The 17,533-nt window shown below is 48.4% G+C and overlaps 1 long non-coding RNA gene and 1 pseudogene across 1 annotated transcript; one reads left to right on the top strand and one right to left on the bottom strand.

The window, feature by feature from the left end:
* Nucleotides 1-701: 701 nt before the first annotated feature.
* LOC467827 (stromal cell-derived factor 2-like) lies at nt 702-1,432 on the bottom strand (annotated as a pseudogene).
* A 3,561-nt stretch (nt 1,433-4,993) lies between these two features.
* On the top strand, nt 4,994-6,716 carry LOC107968379 (uncharacterized). The gene is made up of 4 exons (XR_001709483.4): nt 4,994-5,202; nt 5,425-5,574; nt 5,807-5,898; nt 6,289-6,716. It is a non-coding gene; the product is annotated as an uncharacterized LOC107968379 (long non-coding RNA).
* Nucleotides 6,717-17,533: the final 10,817 nt, after the last annotated feature.

Here is a 17,533-nt window from a genome sequence, read left to right as displayed (position 1 = left end):
GGATTGTAAACGCACCAATCAGCGCCCTGTCAAAACAGACCACTGGACTCTACCACTCAGCAGGATGTGGGTGGGGCCAGATAAGAGAATAAAAGCAGGCTGCCCGAGCTGGCAGTGGCAACCCGGGTCCCCTTCCACACTGTGGAAGCTTTGTCCTTTCGCTCTTTGCAATAAATCTTGCTGCTGCTCACTCTTTGGGTCCACCTTGCTTTTATGAGCTGTAACACTCACAGCAAAGGTCTGCAGCTTCACTCTGAAGCCAACGAGACCACGAACCCACCGGGAGGAACGAACAACTCCAGACGCACCGCCTTAAGAGCTGTAACACTCACGGCAAAGGTCCGCAGCTTCACTCCTGAGCCAGTGAGACCACGAACCCACCAGAAGGAAGAAACTCCGAACACATCCGAACATCAGAAGGAACAAACTCCGGACACACCGCCTTTAAGAACTGTAACACTCACCGCAAGGGTCCGTGGCTTCATTCTTGAAGTCAGTGAGACCAAGAACCCACCAATTCCGGACACACCAGTATGAATAAAAAGCATCCACCCTGTCACCAGCAAGTCCTCTACTCAGAAAGTACTGACCCAAGTCTGGGAGAGCAACCAATTCAAATGTGCAGGGCTGGAGCTTGTGAACACAGCCACTGTTTTCCATTGCACATCTTCATCTCAGTAGTAACATGGCCACTCCCGGGGAACTTGTGGCAGGGATCCCAAGGTGAAGCAGCACAGATGTCTACAAACTGTGTAGTGACAGTGGCTCAGAGCCTCCAGACTCCTACCTCTGCATGGTGGCCTCCTGCCTTCAACAACTCACTGGGCCTCATGAAGATGCCTTCCATGGCTTTCCAGTCGTTGCTCGGCTTGGCTAGGCCAGACCATGCGTCTCTTTTTGCCCACTGATGGGTCCACCATATCGTTCTCCTGTGACAGACAGTGGTTCCTCAATGGAAGAATGTTTGAACCACCCCTCACCATCTCTCACCCAGTAGGGCCCGTTACAGAGCATGGTCCGGTCATCCAGGTGACTACCTTCACCTTCCTCACCAAAAGCACCCACTTCCTGGTTTTCAGAAAGTTGTGGAGGTTTCAGCCAGTGTTGACATGTGTCAGCCGGATGGGCTGGCAGCACTTGATGGGGGTTCCCCTCTCACCAGCTGTGGTGATCTTACCCATATTCTCCAGTAACTGTTGCTGTCATCCATGGAGGTTACACTTGTCACTGACTGCTGCCCAATACCTGACCCATAGAGCACATCGTGTGACTGCAGATGGACGCTGTAGTGCATTTCGGGCAGCTTCACCATAGAGCCGCGAGTAACAGCCAGATTGGACGCTCCCATGGTGCTCCACAAACCCCCAGACAGCAGTAGCAGAACCACAGCCATCCTAGCTGGATTCGGAGCCCCAGATCTTCCAGAAATAAATTTTTTTTAAAGAAAAGCAAAACATATACTCTGAAAACTGAAACATTTGTTTAAAGAACTTAAAGATTGGCTGGGCCCCGTGGCTCATGCCTGTTATCCCAGCATTTGGGGAGGAAAAGGTGGGAGGATTGTTGAGCCCAGGAGTTCAAGAACAGCCTGGGCAACATGGTGAGGCCCAGCTCTACAAAAAACTAAAAAAATTAGACGAGGGTGGTGGCATACACCTGTAGTCCCACCTACTCGGGAGGCTGAAGTGGGAGGATTGCTTGAGCCTGGGAAGTCAAGGCTGCAGTGGGCTGTGATTGTGCCACTGCAGTCCAGCCTGGGCGACAGAGTGAGACCCTGTCTCAAAAAAAAAAAAAAAAAAAATGGGTAGCACAGTGGCTCACACCTGTAATCCCAGCTACTCGAGAGGCTGAGGCAGGAGAATTGCTTGAACCCAGGAGGTGGAGGTTGCAGTGAGCCGAGATCACACCACTGCACTCCAGCCTGGGTGACAGAGCAAGACTCCATCTCAGGGGAAGAATATTACAAAAATTATCTGGGTGTGGTGGTGCTAGTCCCAGCTCCCTGGGAGGCTGAGGCACAAAAGTCCCTTGAACCTGGGAGGTGGAGGCAAGCCGAGATCGTGCCACTGCACTCCAGCCTGGGCAAGAGAGCAAGACTCTTATCTCAAAAAAAAAAAAAAAAAAAAAAAAGGAAAAAAGAGAGAGAGAGAGAATCTGAGCCAGATCAGCATTAGACCTCTCGACAGCAATATTAGAAACTAGAAGTTTATGAAACAATGCCTTAAAGTTGCTGAGGGAAAATCATTATATACCCAGCCAAAGTATCAACCCAGTGTGAGGGTAGAAAATAAGACATTTTCAGACAAAAAAAAAATTGTCTTCCGTGAAAACTTCCTCAGGAAGGAACTGGAGGATGTGCTCCACCCTAAAAGGGCATAAACCAAGAAAGAAGAAATGGAACCCAGAAAAATCAGAGATCCATAGAGGAAAGAGAAGAAATGACGTTGCAGAATGTTGGCAAAGGGAAGCCTCTGGATGACGACTGTGCTGCTGATCTGGAAAGCTTCTGGCTCAGATGGAGGCAGGAGAACTGAGGGCTCCGGAAAGGGTGTCTCAAGGGAAAAAAAAAAAATTAAGGAACTGGAACTGATAGTGAAAATCAGTATTGAGAATTATCTTACTGGGCTTTTGCAGAAGATCTAATCATGGGTCAAAGAAAATAAGCAAGTGAAAAAAATGAGACAATGATTAACTCTGTGGGGGAAAGGAGATTGAAAAAGATAGTATGTTAGTTGTTTCCGCCATAAACACTTTTTAGTGATTGTGAATGTAACCAAGAGTTGTGGTGGTATGATATTGAAAGGAGAGGAGAAAGAGTGTAAGTGAACCTCCTCTGTCACAATAGGGAGCCCTAGAGACAGCATCTAAATTGGACCTCTTGGGAGATAACCAGAATTGAAATCAATGCTTTATTTAGGGAGTAAAAACCAGAAGAAACAACTGAATAAGTTGAAATGGCGGCTTTTGGCGAGCAGGCTGACGTGGGGTAAAGAGCGTGTTATTTTTGTTGTAATCCTTTAGCATTCTCTGACTGTAAATACTCTGTACACATTATTTTGGGGAATAAAAACTGACCAGAAGAACTGTGAGGAGAAGCCATGACAACAGTAAGGCTGTTTCCTTTTGAGATTTTCCTGTCTGAAGCAATTCTCCTTTGGAAATTGAGCAAACAACCCCTCCCCATTTTTTCCGCTGTCTCATGAAGTGCATTCTCACTCCTATAAATAATCTTGGGAGGCAGGTATTGATAAGGGTTCTTGGTGCTTTGTGAAATATTAACTGGCATGTTGGTGACTCAGAGCAAGACTCTATCTCAAAGGCAGAACAGAAGTCAAAATTCCCACTTTTAAAAATTTTATTATTATTATTTTTCAGAGACAAGGTCGCACTCTGTCACCCAGGATGGAGCTCAGTAGCCCAATTGTAGCTCATTGCAACCTTGAATTACTGGGCGCAAGCGATCCTCTTGCTTCAGCCGCCCAAGTAGCTGGGACTACAGGCGGGCCCCACCATGCCCAGCTACCTTTTTAAATTTTTTATAGAGACAGGGTCTTACTGTGTTGCCCAGGCTGGTCTCAAATCTCCTAGGCTCAATCTGTCCTCCCGCCTTGGCCTCCCAAAGTGCTGGATTAACATTGTAAGCCACTGCACCTAACTAATATTCCCCCCTTTTGTTTTTGAGACGGAGTCTTGATCTGTTGCCAGGCTGGAGTGCAGTGGCGTGATCTTGGCTCACTGCAACCTCTGCTTCCCGGGTTCAAGTGATTCTCCTGCCTCAGCCTCCCAAGTAGCTGGGACTACAGGTGCGTGCCACCACGCCTAGCTCATTTTTTGTCTTTTTTGAGACAGAGTCTCACTCTGTTGCCCAGGTTGGAGTACAGTGGTGCAGTCTTGGCTCACTGCAAGCTCTGCCTCCTGGGTTCACACCATTCTCCTGTCTCAGCCTCCCCAGCAGCTGGGACTACAGGCGCCCACCACCATGCCAGGCTAATTTTTTGTATTTTTAATAGAGATGGGGTTTCACCGTGTTAACCAGGATGGTCTTGATCTCCTGACCTCGTGATCCTCCCACCTCGGCCTCCCAAAGTGCTGGGATTACAGGCGTGAGCCACCTCGCCAGGGCTTTAATTTTTATATTTTTAGTAGAGACGGGGTTTCACCATGTTGGCCAGGATGGTCTCAATCTCTTGATTTCGTGATCTGCCTGCCTCGGCCTCCCAAAGTGCTGGGATTACAGGTGTGAGTCACTGTGCCCGGCCTAATATTCCCATTTTACGCACAAGACAACATAGACCTCAAAAAGGGAAGTAACTCTCCAAAATCACACAGCCAGTGAGTGGCAGAGCTGGAGTCCTGACTCTCTTTTCTGTTTTCACACAGCTGGCCTCAGGCCCAGGGACCTCTTGGCCTTCATGCTTCCACTTCTCCCCTCTCTCCCAGCTGACCCCACCTTGCCTTCAGACACTTTCCACAATGTCCCTGGCTCTGAGCCCCACCCGGAGGGGATCCTTAATGTGAGCTATAGGCTTGAGCCCATGATCTCGTCACAGACTGAGCTCTCATCCTGATCACTCACTAAGCCCTGATCCTGCCACAGAATGAGTCTTGGTCCTGGTCCTAGATAAAGCACTGAACCTGGTCATAGACTGAGCCCTGATGCTGGTCACAGACTGAGCCCTAGCCCCTTGCCACCAGTTCCATTAATCATGTATACAATTAAACACAAGTCGGGCCTGGCACAGAAGTCATGGATGGCTGGGTACCATCCCTCTCCAGTGTTGCAGAAATCCTGTCTCAGGGACAGAGCTTGTGAGGCTATGGCCTGGCTAGATGCTCTGGCGTCGTTTCCCTCCATCCTCCACCAGAATTTACGCCACAGCTTGTGCCCATTCATTTCTGTCCCCTCCCGCTGCCCTCCCTGTGTGGGTGGGGGTTTGGGCAGCCCATGGTAATAAGCATGGAGCAGGGGTTGTCTGTGATGTCATTCTTGCTCAGAACAAAGCATTCCAGCATGGACAGCACTTGTCCTGGCTCCCCTGCTATATAGAACTCACTGTTCCCCACCCTAGACCCTTACCCTCACCCCTTGCCAGGCCAACATTCTCCAATATGATTTCCAGGAGCTTCCAGAATGCTGGCTTGTTACAGCTGCTGCCCTGCTCTTAGTGACCAGCATCTCCTTCGAGCAGTCCTCTGTGTCAGGTGGGAAGCCGGGCCGACTTCTGACCACCCTCAGCTCTTGTCAGCCCAGGGGAGGTGGAAGGTCAAGGGAGGGGCAGGGAAGGTGATGGAGCTGGGCAACTTGGAGGAGAGAAAGCAAGGAGGCAGAACGGGACAGGCGTCAGTGTATCACTGAGTCATAAAATGTCAGGGCAGGTGGGAAGTGGAAGGACTGGCTCTCCTCTGCTCTCCCTTGCTAAACAGATGGAGAACTGAGGCCCAAGATCCTACAGTGACTTAGGAGAAAAATGGGGCCTCACATGTGGATTACTGGTACCAAAGAACAGCAGATCCCATAGCTCCAGAGGCCAGAGGAGGACCTTAAGGGAAGGAAGACCTTCCTAATTATCTAAGGTGCCCAGCCCAGGGACCTCTGGTTGGAGGGGCACAGGGCTGTGAGTTCCCCATCGCCATGGGACTGTAGCCAGCACAGTCACAGTATGGCGGTGCAGCCCAACCCTGCCGGGGGTGGAGATTGGTTGCTTTCTTGGCCACGTTTCCTTTTGTGGGTTTGGAACCCAGATGTGCTCCCTGCACGGGATCTTGGGGTCCCAGAAGGGCCTGCTCTCCCTTCTCCCCCCACTAGATCCAGCACAGTTCCTCTGGGCAGCTCTGCTGCTGCCGCTGGCTGGCCACAAGGCACTCAGGATGTAGGAGGCATCTAGACCCACAGTCAGAGTATGTATTTGGGAAGGGAAATTGGGAGACGGTCCAGCCGAGCGGGGGCTGCTTATTGGAGCAGACTGGGTCTGAGAAAATCATGGTAGACAGGTGGGGACCTCGCCCTTCTCCAAGCCAAGGGGGTGGGCTGTGGTTTTCAGGCGCTTGGGCCCCTGCCTTGCTGCCACGCCCCAATCCTGAACTCTGCGGCCCACACCCCCCACAAAACCAAAGCCAGCTTTCTGGGCCCCAGTGGCTGTGTCTCCCTGGGCCTATTCTCTCCCCACCCGGGTGGTTTACGTGCCTCTGTGCCATGAGGCTGGCCACTCTTTGAAAGCCGAGGGTTGCAGGGTGGGTTCCTCAGGAAGTGGATTTGGGCTCGGAGTTACTGTGAGGGATGTCTGTTAGGGAGAGCTCTTGCAGACAGCACCTGGAGAAGGGAAGGCAAAGAGGCCAAACTGGGCAGAGGGAGAAGAAGTCGAGCTGCAAGACAGGCCCAACCCCGGCCTCAGCTGCCTCACTGGGAGCTCCAAATGACCTGTCACCGCCCCACACGGGGCTTAAATAGCCGGGCCTGAATTAGTACCCAGCTGGATTAGTCCTTGGATATGAGGCTGCCCAGAGAAAGGCATGGGAGGCCGAGGCAGAGGAGGCAAATCTCTGCAGCTGGGGGCAATCCCTGGAGAGCTGAGCACTCACGACCCTCCCGCCGCCAGGGCCAGTCCTTCCTGAGGTACATCTGGACATCGTGTCTCTGGGTCTACTGTCCTGGGTTTTAGTGGGCTTTTGAGAGACGCTTGTCGAATAAATGAATGCATAAATGAAATAAGCCCCTCACACATGTTGGCCTCACTCTCCTCATCTATTGAATAGGGATAATACTTTCCACACTCATGCTGTGAGGGCCAAGCTCGTTGTAAACACCAAGTGCCATGGGCCTATGAGGCCTCCCCATCTCTCCTTCAGCTGAGGCCCCGAGGTTGGGGCTAGGACACGGAGGGGTGGGGTGGGCTTGGCAGTTCGTGGTTGCTGCTTCAGGGGAAACCACAGCTGCCTCTTGCTGGGGCAGTCAGTGAGGCCCAGGGGAGGGGAAGATCACATGCAAGGCGGGCTGTGGGCACTGAGTCACCACCCAGAGGGAAGCCACGGCCTCAAGAACCCAACGCCAAAGGACAGGTGGCAGGTGAGGTGGGCAAAGAGCTAGCAGTCAGGAGCAGGTATCCGGACAGCCTCTTCACCTCAAGGTCCAGCCCTGTCCCATCCTGCAGGGGCAGCATCTACTGTATGCTACAGGAGGGGCTAGCTCAGTCACAGATCTCTGAGCAACAGGACAGAGCAAGAGCTGAGTGACCCTGGGCAAAGAGCCATCCCTCTCTAGTTCTCCCCTACCCCTGGGAAAATAGGGACAATTCTTGGGTTTGAGAAAATTCATCCATGATGTCATCATCTGAAGATTTTGCTCATACGATGCTTTTACCTCATCATTACAGTCTAGAGTGCTGCTGTTTGTCACGTTGCATTCACCTACTGATTGCTCTAATAGCTGTGAAATGTCTTCCTCTGTCAGTTTCCTTCTCTTTCCTCTTTGTAGGAAAATGAACAATTCTGAATTATTAACTGTGTGCAATGAAAGCTAAAAAAATGCAAAGATGATATCTCTGGACTTTTTACACTTTCTTGAAAGACGGTCTAATGCTTTGGACAAGGCAATAAGAAAACTGAAAATTGGTGAAATAGCAATGACTCATGTCACTATTGAGTCATTCAGGCAATTCCATCATTCTTCTGTTTTCTTACTATTTTAGTCTTTTTTTCAAAGCATGGGTTGGGAATAATTGATGAGTAATGATGAAATAGTTCCTGAGAGAATACAATAGCAAAATGTTTTATGATATAGGAAAAATAAGATCATGAAGATCTCATAATATATTTTAGATTTACAAATGATCCAGTAGATCCATATGATAATTACAAGATAAAATAAGCTTCTTTTTTTTTTTTTTTTTTTTGAGGCAGGGTCTCCTCTGTCATCCAGGCTGGAGTGCAGTGGCTCACTGCAACTTCTGCATCCTGGGCTTAGTAATCCTCCCACCTCAGCCTCCCGAGTAGCTGGGAGTACAGGGGTGTGCCACTGAGCCCAAATAATTTTTGTATTTTTTCATAGAGGCAGGGTTTCACCCTGTTGCCCAGGCTGGTCTCGAACTCCTGAGTTTAAGCATCTGCCCTCCTTGGCCTCTGGAAATGCAGAAATTACAGGCATGAGCCACTACACCCAGCCCTTCATTCTTTTTTATTTTTTTTAAAAAAAGAAAGTGGACAGGTGCAGTCACTCATGCCTGTAATCCCAGCACTTTGAGAGGCCAAGGCAGGAGGATTACCTGAGGTCAGGAGTTTGAGACCAGTCTGCCAACATGGTGAAACACTGTCTCTACTAACAACAACAACAAAAAAATTAGCTGGGCATGGTGTCAGGCACCTGTAATCCCAGTTACTTGGGAGGCTGAGATAGGAGCATCACTTGAATCCGGGAGGTGAAGGTTGCAGTGAGCTGAGATTGTGCCATTGCACTCCAGCCTGGGCAACAAGAGCAAAACCCCATCTCAAAAAAAATAAATGAATAAATAAATAAATAAAAGTTCTCTTTGGTTTTGGGAGACCTCCGTGAAAAAATAAAAGTAATAAAATAATCCTCATAAATCGTTTGAACTGCTCAAAAAAGAAACTTCAACCAGGCGTGATGGCTCATGCTTGTAATCCCAGCACTTTGGGAGGTTGAGGGAGGCAGATCACTGAGCTCAAGAGTTCAAGACCAGCCTGAGCAACATGGCAAAACCCCCTCTCTACTAAAAATAAGAATACCAAAAAATACAAAAATTAGCCAGGCGTTGTGGCACGCACCTGTTGTCCCAGCTACTTGGGAGGCTGAGGCAGGAGGATGGCTTGAACCTGTGAGGCAGAGGTTGCAGTGAGCTGAGATTGTGCCACTGCACTCTAGCCTGGGAGACAGAGTGAGATCCTGTCAAAAAAAAAAGAAAGAAAGAAAGAAAGAAAGAAAGAAAGAAAGAAAGAAAGAAAGAAAGAAAGAAAGAAAGAAGGAAAGGAAAGAAGGAAGAAAGATTGGTTAAAAATTAAAATTAAAATTGGGTCTAATGGAGTCTGAAGGTATATTGAGAGTTAAAATGAAATTCCCCAAGGAGGACTTAGCTGAAGGTCCACCTCTCCCTGTGCCCAAATAGGGAGGAAAAAGTAGAGACTGTGATATTAAATGAGACCCCACCAAATGACAAATTATGAGCAAAAAATGCAAATAAATGCAAGTGAAGATGATATTGAGGACCCTGGTACTCCTGGTAAACATGGAATATGGGCTCCTTTGGGTGATTGGTATTCTAAGACAGCTGCCCCATCCTTCTTCTGGGGTCTCCCCTACAGCCCCTGTGGCTGGGAGACCCATGCCTGAAGGCTGTTCTTGCTTCCTTACTCCCTTCCCCAGCACTGACAGAATTCTCCTATTGCCCACTGGTGCCCCGAAGCTTGGCACACCAGCCATTCTGCTCTCGCTGCTGCAGGCAAGGGGCCCTCTGGCCACCCACGAGCCCTCTGGCCACCCACGACGTCCCTGTGAATCATCCTAGAGCAAGGTCAGTGACAGGCCCGGCACTGCTGGGCACTGGGAGCCCCAAGGGCTGTTTCCCACGTGGGTTTTTGTGTTTTGTTTTTTTTGAGACAGAGTCTCACTCTGTTGCCCAGGCTGGAATGCTGTGGCGTAATCTCAGCTCACTGCAACCTCTGTCTCCCGGGTTCAAGCAATTCTCAAGCCTCAGCCTCCCGAGTAGCTGGGACCACACATGTGCGCCATCATGCTTGGCTAATTTTTGTATTTTTAGTAGAGACGGGGTTTCACCATGTTGGCCAGGCTGGTCTCCAACTCCTGACCTCAAGTGATCCACCAGCCTCGGCCTCCCAAAGTATTGGGATTACAGGCATGAGCCACCATGCCCAGCCTCCCACATGGGTTTATCATCAATTTACAATAGCCTCACAAGTATTGGGGAAAACTGAGGCTCAGAGAAGGACGGTGACTTGCCTGGGGTTCCCGAGCAAATCATTAACAGAGCAAGGTTCATAACCAGACCTTCTGCTACCTGTTCAGAGCCTTGTCTTCCATGTATAGGCCCAAGGAAGCTCATGCCTTCCAAGGGTGCAGGGGGCACAGGCTACTTGAGCTCATGGGCTGCCTTGGGGGCTTGAGTCCAGAAGGTTTTCTTTCATGAGAAGAGACTGGATTGTGCTTGTTCATGGGAGGTAGGAGAACCCATTTGTTAAGAGCTCAGGCTCAGGAGTTTACAGTATGTGGGTATTTATCCTGGCTGTACAACTTATTCCTGTGTGGCCCTCAGAAGGGAACCTAACCTCTCTGTGCCTTGGTTTCTTTACCTGTTGGGGTGGTGGGAGGTTGAGTCCTTTTGGTTGCCAGATCAGCAGGTCCCTTGGATTCCCTTGAGTCTGGGGGATTATTATCAGTAAGGGAGACAGGCCCTCACAGGACTCCAAGAGTAGGACCTGGACCTTGTCCAGGCATGGACCCTGGGGCTGGAGAGTGGTACTGCGTGTGGGCACTAGGGATTCAGGACAACAGGGCGTGGTGAGTGGTCCTATGGCACTTCCTGAGCTCTCTCAGCATCCGCTCCCTTCCCTCACAAACACCCCACAACCACCCAGCATTTGTTCAGCTTTTTCTTGTCCTCCCAGCTTCCGCAAACTCATTTTTTCCATTTCCTCATCTCTCAGCTTCCTGGGCATGACCTCAGAGTCCAGACAGCTTTGTGGCTGCTCTGAAACACACCCTTTCAATTTAGCCTCAACCACTCAAACCCCTGAGGGAGAAACCTGATTCCAGCCAAGGCAGACTCATTGATCTCAGATTCACCCTACCATGGTAAACAACCATAAATACTGGGCAAAATAGAATATCCAACAACAGTTTGTAGGCACTGGACAGCAGCCAATGCAGGGTTATGGTCGTTGGAGAAGGAATGCACATGAGGTGAGCCTCACTTTTTTTTTTTTTGAGACAGGGTCTCACTCTGTCCCCCAGGCTGGAGTGCAGTAGCATGATCTTGGCTCACTGCAACCTCTGCCTCCTGGATATAAGTGATTCTCCTGACTCAGCCTCCCAAGTAGCTGGGACTACAGGCGTGTGCCACCACGCCCAGCTAATTTTTGTATTTTTAGTAGAGATGAGGTTTTGCCATGTTGGCCAGGCTGGTCTCAAACTCCTGACCTCAGGTGATCCACCTGCCTCGGCCCCCCAAAGTGCTGGGATTACAGGCATGAGCCACCTCGCCTGGACAAGCCTCACATTTAAATTGCTTTCTCCATGAAGCCATTTCCCAAACTCAGGTGCAAGGAAGTGGACCAAGCAGGAAGTCACAGTCTCAATGGGCCAAGAAAATAAGTATCTGGCCGGGTGTGGTGGCTCATGCCTGTAATCCCAGCACTTTGGGAGGCCGAGGTGGGTGGAACACAAGGTCAGGAGTTTGAGACCAGCCTGCCCAACATGGTGAAACCCCATCTCTACTAAAAATGCAAAAATTGGCCGGGCAATGTGGCTCACGCCTATAATCCCAGCACTTTGGGGGGCCGAGGCGGGCGGATCATGAGGTCAGGAGTTCGAGACCAGCCTGGCCAATATGGTGAAACCTCGTCTCTACTAAAAATACAAAAATTAGCTGGGCGTGGTGGCGTGCGCCTGTACTCCCAGCTACTCAGGAGGCTGAGGCAGAAGAATCGCTTGAACCCAGGAGGCGAGCTTGCAGTGAGCCAAGATCGTGCCACTGCACTCCAGCCTGGGCAACACAGTGAGACTCTGTCTCAAAAAAAAAAAAAAAAAAAAAAAGCAAAAATTAGCCAGGCGTGGTGGCGGGTGCCTGTAATCCCAGCTACTCAGGAGGCTGAGGCAGGAGAATCACTTGAAACCAGAAGGAGGAGGTTGCAGTGAGCTGAGATTGTGCCACTGCACTCCAGCCTGGGTGACACAGCGAGACTCCGTCAAAGAAAAGGAAAGGAAAAGAAAGGGAAGGGGAAGGGAAAAGGGAACACCCAGATATTTTTTGTATTTTTTGTAGAGATAGGGTTTTGCCATGTTGCCCAGGCTGGTCTCAAACTCCCGAGCTTAAGTGATCCACCTGCCTCAGCCTCCCAAAATGCTGGGATTACAGGCATGAGTCACTGCACCCAGCCAAAAAACTGACATTTTGGACTGCAAAATATATTTGAAATTAAGAACTCACTGGATAGGTTTAGCAAGAGACTATGTACAGCAGAAGGCAAGACTCGTGAACTTAAAGACCAGTCAATAGAAATTATTCAAATTGAAGCACAAAGCAAAAAGAATAATAGAAGGAAAAACAGAACTGAGTATAAGAGATGCACGGGATGTGCTCAAAAGGTCTAACATACGTGTTTGGAATTCCTTAAGGAGAGAAGAGAGGGAATAGGAGAGAAGCAGTATTTGAAGAAATAATGGGCTGGGCATGGTAGCTCACGACTGTATTCCAAGCACTTTGGGAGACTGAAGTGGGAGGATCACTTGAGCCCAGGAGTTCAAGACCAGCCTAGCCAACATGGCAAAACCCTGTCTCTACAAAAAATACAAAAATTAGCCAGGTGTGGTGGTGTACAACTGTAGTTCCAGCTACTTTAGTGGGAGGATCAGGATCACATCAGCCAGGGAGGGTGAGGCTGCAGTGAGCCATGACTGCACCACTGCACTCCAGCAGCCTGGGCAACAGAATGAGACCTTGTCTCAAAAAAAAAAAAAAAAAGAAAAAGAAAGAAAAGAAAAGAAAAAGAAGGCTGGGCGTGGTGGTTCATCCCTGTAATTCCAACATTTTGGGAGGCCAAGGAGGGCGGATCACCTGAGGTCAGGAGTTCGAGACCACCCTGACCAAAATGGTGAAACTCTGTCTGTACTAAAAATACAAAAATTAGCCAGGCATGGTGGCTCGTGCCTGTAATCCCAGCTACTTGGGAGGCTGAGGCAGGAGAATCACTTGAACCCAGGAGGCAGAGGTTGCAGTGAGCCAAGATTGTGCCACTGCACTTCAGCCTGGGTGACAGAGTGAGACTCTGTCTCAACAAAAAAAAAAAAAGAAAGAAAAAAAGAAAAAGAAATAATGGCTGAGAATTCCACAAATATGATGAAAGGCATCAAGCCATAGATTCAAGAATATCAATGAGCTCCAAGCAGAGTAAGCATAAAGTAAACTACACTTAGCCTCATCACAGTCAAATTACTGAAAATCAAAGACAAAGTAGAAAGTCTTAAAAGAAACCATATTTTAAAAGAGAGAGAGAGACAGAGATACCAGCAATACAACTGATGGCAGACTATGGAAGCCAGACAATAATGAAATGACATCTTTAAAATGCTAAAAAGGGTTGGGGACAGTGGTTCACGCCTGTGATCCCAACACTTTGGGAGGCCGAGGCAGGCAGATCACTTGAGGTTAGGAGTTCAAGACCAGCCTGGCCAACATGGCAAAACCCCATCTCTACTAAAACTACAAAAATTAGCTGGGCATACTGGTGCATGCCTGTAATCTCAGCTACTCAGGAGGCTGAGGCATAAGAATCGCTTGAATCCAGGAGGCGAGGCTGCAGTGAGCCGAGATTGTGCCACTGCACTCAAACCTGGGCAACAGAGCCAGACTCTCTTCCAAAAATAAAATAAAATAAAATAAAATGCTAAAAAAAAAAAAAACTGCCAAGCTACAATTATATGCCCACTTCAAAAAATAAAGTAAAAGAAACATGTTGTCAGACAGACAAAAGCGGAAAGAATGTGCTTTGTTACTAGTGCACATCTGCACTATAAGAAATACTTGAGGAGGTTTGCACGGTGGCTCATGGGTCCTGTCTCAGCACTTTGGGAGGATTGTTTGACGCCAGAAATTCAAGACCATATGAGCAACATGGTAAGACCACATCTCTACAAAAAATAAAAAATTGGCCAGGAGTGGTGGTGCACACTTATAGTCCCAGCTACCCTGCAGTTCGAGGCTACAGTGAGCTGTGATTGTGCCACTGCACTCCAACCTGGGTGACAGAGCAAGACCCAGTCTCAAAAAAAAAAAGAAAAGAAAAGAAAAGAAAGAAAAGAAAAACTAGAGAAGGTTTATTTTTGTTTTTGTTTTTTATTTTTTGAGACCAGGTCTCGCTCTCGCTCTGTCACCCAGGCTAGAGTGCAGTAGCGCTGTCACAGCTCACTGCATCCCTGGCCTCTCGGGCTCAGGCTATCCCCCTGCCTCAACCTCCTGAGTAGCTGAGACCACAGCCGTGCACCACCATATCCAACTAATTTTTTTAAAGTATTTGTAGAGATGAGGTCTCCCTATGTTGCCCAGGCTGAGGGAATTTTTCAGGCTGATGGAAAATGATCCCTGATGGTACTGCAAGAAGGAATGAAGAGCACAAGGAAAGAGTAAAAATGTGTCCAATGAGAATCAAATATTGGCTATTTAAAACAACATCTCATAAGATTTTTCACATAAAAGCAAGTATATGAGACCCAGTGTGGTGGCTCACACCTGTAATCTCAGCACTTTGGGATGCCCATGTGGAAGGATTACTCGATGCCAGGATTTTCAGACCAGCCTGGACAACATAACAAGACCCTATCTCTATAAAAAATTTTAAAAAAAATTAGCCAGGCACAGCAATGCATGCCTGTGGTCTCAGCTACTGTTCTCAGCTACTGGAGAGGCTAAGGCAGGAGGATCGTTTGAGCCCAGGAAGTTGAGGTTCCAGTGAGCCAAGATCATGCCACTGCCCTCCAGCTTAGGCAACACAGGAAGACCCTGTCTCAAAAAAAATCAAAAAAGTAAATATATGACAACAATAAAACCAAAGAGGGTGGGTACTAAATGGGAGTTAACTGTTATAAGGTTATTGCATCATTTAAGTATAAATTGTAAATGTTCTAACTTAATGTAGATTGAAATAAATCAAGGATGCATTTTATAATCTCTAAGATGACCACTAAAATAGTAGTAAAAGAAAATGCAATTAAAAAGCTAACAGTAGGCCAGGCACGGTGGCTCGTGCTTGTAATCCCAGCACTTTGAGAGGCTGAGGCAGGCAGATCAAGAGGTGAGGAGATTGAGACCATCCTGCCCAACATGGTGAAACCCTGTCTCTACTAAAAATACAAAAATTAGGCCAGGTGCGGTGGCTCGCGCCTGTAATCCCAGCACTTTGGGAGACCGAGGCGGGTGGATCACGAGGTCAGGAGTTCAAGACCAGCCTGGCCAAAATGGTGAAACCCCGTCTCTACTAAATATACAAAAATTAGCTGGGCATGGTGGCACATGCCTGTAATCTCAGCTACTCAGGAGGCTGAGGCAGAAAAATTGCTTGAACTGGGACCCAGGAGGCAGAGGTAGCAGTGAGCAAGATTGTGCCACTGCATTCCAGCCTGGGCTACAGAGCGAGACTCTGTCAAAAAAAAAAAAAAAAAATTACCTGGGTGTGGTGGTGCACTCCTGTAATCCCAGCTACTCCAGAGGCTGAGGCAGGAGAATGGCTTGAACCTGTTGAACCCGGGAGGCGGAGCTTGCAGTGAGCCAAGATCGCACCACTGCACTCCAGCCTGGCAACAGAGCAAGACTCCATCAAAAAAAAAAAAAAAAAAAAAACTAACAGTAGAACAAAATGAAATTATTTAAAAAAATATTGATTAAGTCTGGGCGCAGTGGCTCACGTCTGTAATCCCAGCATTTTGGGAGGCTGAGGCGGGCAGATCACGAGGTCAGGAGATTGAAATCATCCTGGCTAACACGGTGAAACCCCATCTCTACTAAAAACAAAAACAAAAAAAATTAGCTGGGCATGGTGGCGGGCGCCTGTAGTGCCAGCTACTCGGGAGGCTGAGGCAGGAGAATGGCGTGAACACTGTCTCAAAAATAAATAAATAAATAAATAAATATAATAAATATAAGGACATAAAAAGGTGAAAGCAAAAGGTTAGAAAGAAACATTTCATGTCAACACTAATCCCAAGAAAGCTAATATGGAAATATTATACAAACAAACAAACACAAACCAAACAAACAAACAAACAAACAAAAAATATATATATATATACACACACATATAGACGTAAGCTGGGCACGATGGCTCACGCCTGTAATCTCAGCACTTTGGGAGGCCAAGGCTGATGGATCACTTGAGGTCAGACATTTGAGAACAGCCTGCCAACATGGTGAAACCCCGTCTCTACTAAAAATACAAACAATTAGCCAGGCGTGGTGGTGGGCACCTGTAGTCCCAGCTACTCAGGAGGCTGAGGCAGGAGAATGGTGTGAACCCAGGAGGTGGAGCTTGCAGTGAGCCGAGATGGCGCCACTGCACTCCAGCCTGGGTGACAGAGTGAGACTCGGTCTCAAAAAAAAAAAAATTAATCGGGCGTGGTGGCATACACCTGTAGTCTCAGCTACTCAGGAGGCTGAGGCATGAGAATTGCTTGGACATGGGGAGGCGGAAGTTGCAGTGAGCCAAGATTAAGCCACTGCACTCCAGCCTGGGAGACCTAGTGAGACACTGTCTCAAAAATAAATAAATAAATAAATAAATAAATATAATAAATATAAATATAAGGACATAAAAAGGTGAAAGTAAAAGGTTAGAAAGCAATATTTCATGTCAACACTAATCCCAAGAAAGCTAATATGGAAATATTATACAAACTTTAAGTCAAGAAGTATTATGAGAGAAAAAGTAGAATATTTCATAATAATCAGACTCCAAAGGAACAATCTATTTGGCCCAACTTGTCCAGCTAGTCCAGGTTACAGGAGGCTACCAGCTGTGAACCGGCGCCTAGGATGTACTAGGGCTAGGAGAACTGCCCTTGCAGCAGCTCTGAGGGTAAGGTGTGGGTCCCTTGCCATCCTGGTCACTTTTCCTCATTTGACCCCGCCCTTCCTTGTTTGATGTCTAAACCCAGAGATGCCCAACTACACTTCCTGTATCCTAGGCAGGCTCTCAGCTGCTAGGGACTCAGCCTGAATCTGGGCTACACAAATACTCCAACCTTGACTGTGAGCTGTAGTCCAACCAGGATTCCCATCCCAGGGCTGTGGCCTTACAGTGGGAATTGACAATTGTCGCTGGACAATCTGATTTTGTTGGCCTGAACCACCATTCCCATGGACTGTGACCACGTGAGCTCCTAACTGGTATCTCTGCCTCTTGCCCTGTCCTAGTGGGCGGACAGGTCTTTGCCACCCACCAGTTGGGCAGGCTGGGTAGGGCAGGGCCTGCAGCTCCTGAGAGGGCTATAGTTCGTGGCTGATTCACCTTAGCCATTATCACTCAATTTCTGTAACCTCTTTCCCCTGTGCCACAGAGAAAGCGGTGGGACAGGGCAGACCATGCTCTCTGTGGCCCTGGGTTCTGGCTCCTGCCTGGATTGCTAACTCTGATGTCTGGTATTCTGCTCTTGCAGACACTATTCTCTCCCTCCAGTTCCAGCCGCTCTTGCCCCGCGAGTTGGATCCCTCCCTCTGAAACAGGAGGCGAGACATCTTTCATGGTTCCCCGTCTCTGGCGTCCCTCCCTTGCTATTCTGCCTGCCTTCACAGCCCTGCCA

Source organism: Pan troglodytes, chromosome 16 (genome assembly GCF_028858775.2).
Source record: "Pan troglodytes isolate AG18354 chromosome 16, NHGRI_mPanTro3-v2.0_pri, whole genome shotgun sequence".
NCBI classification, from domain to species: domain Eukaryota; kingdom Metazoa; phylum Chordata; class Mammalia; order Primates; family Hominidae; genus Pan; species Pan troglodytes.
The sequence above is the reverse complement of the archived record's forward strand: the minus strand, read 5'-3'. Positions and strand labels throughout refer to the sequence as shown.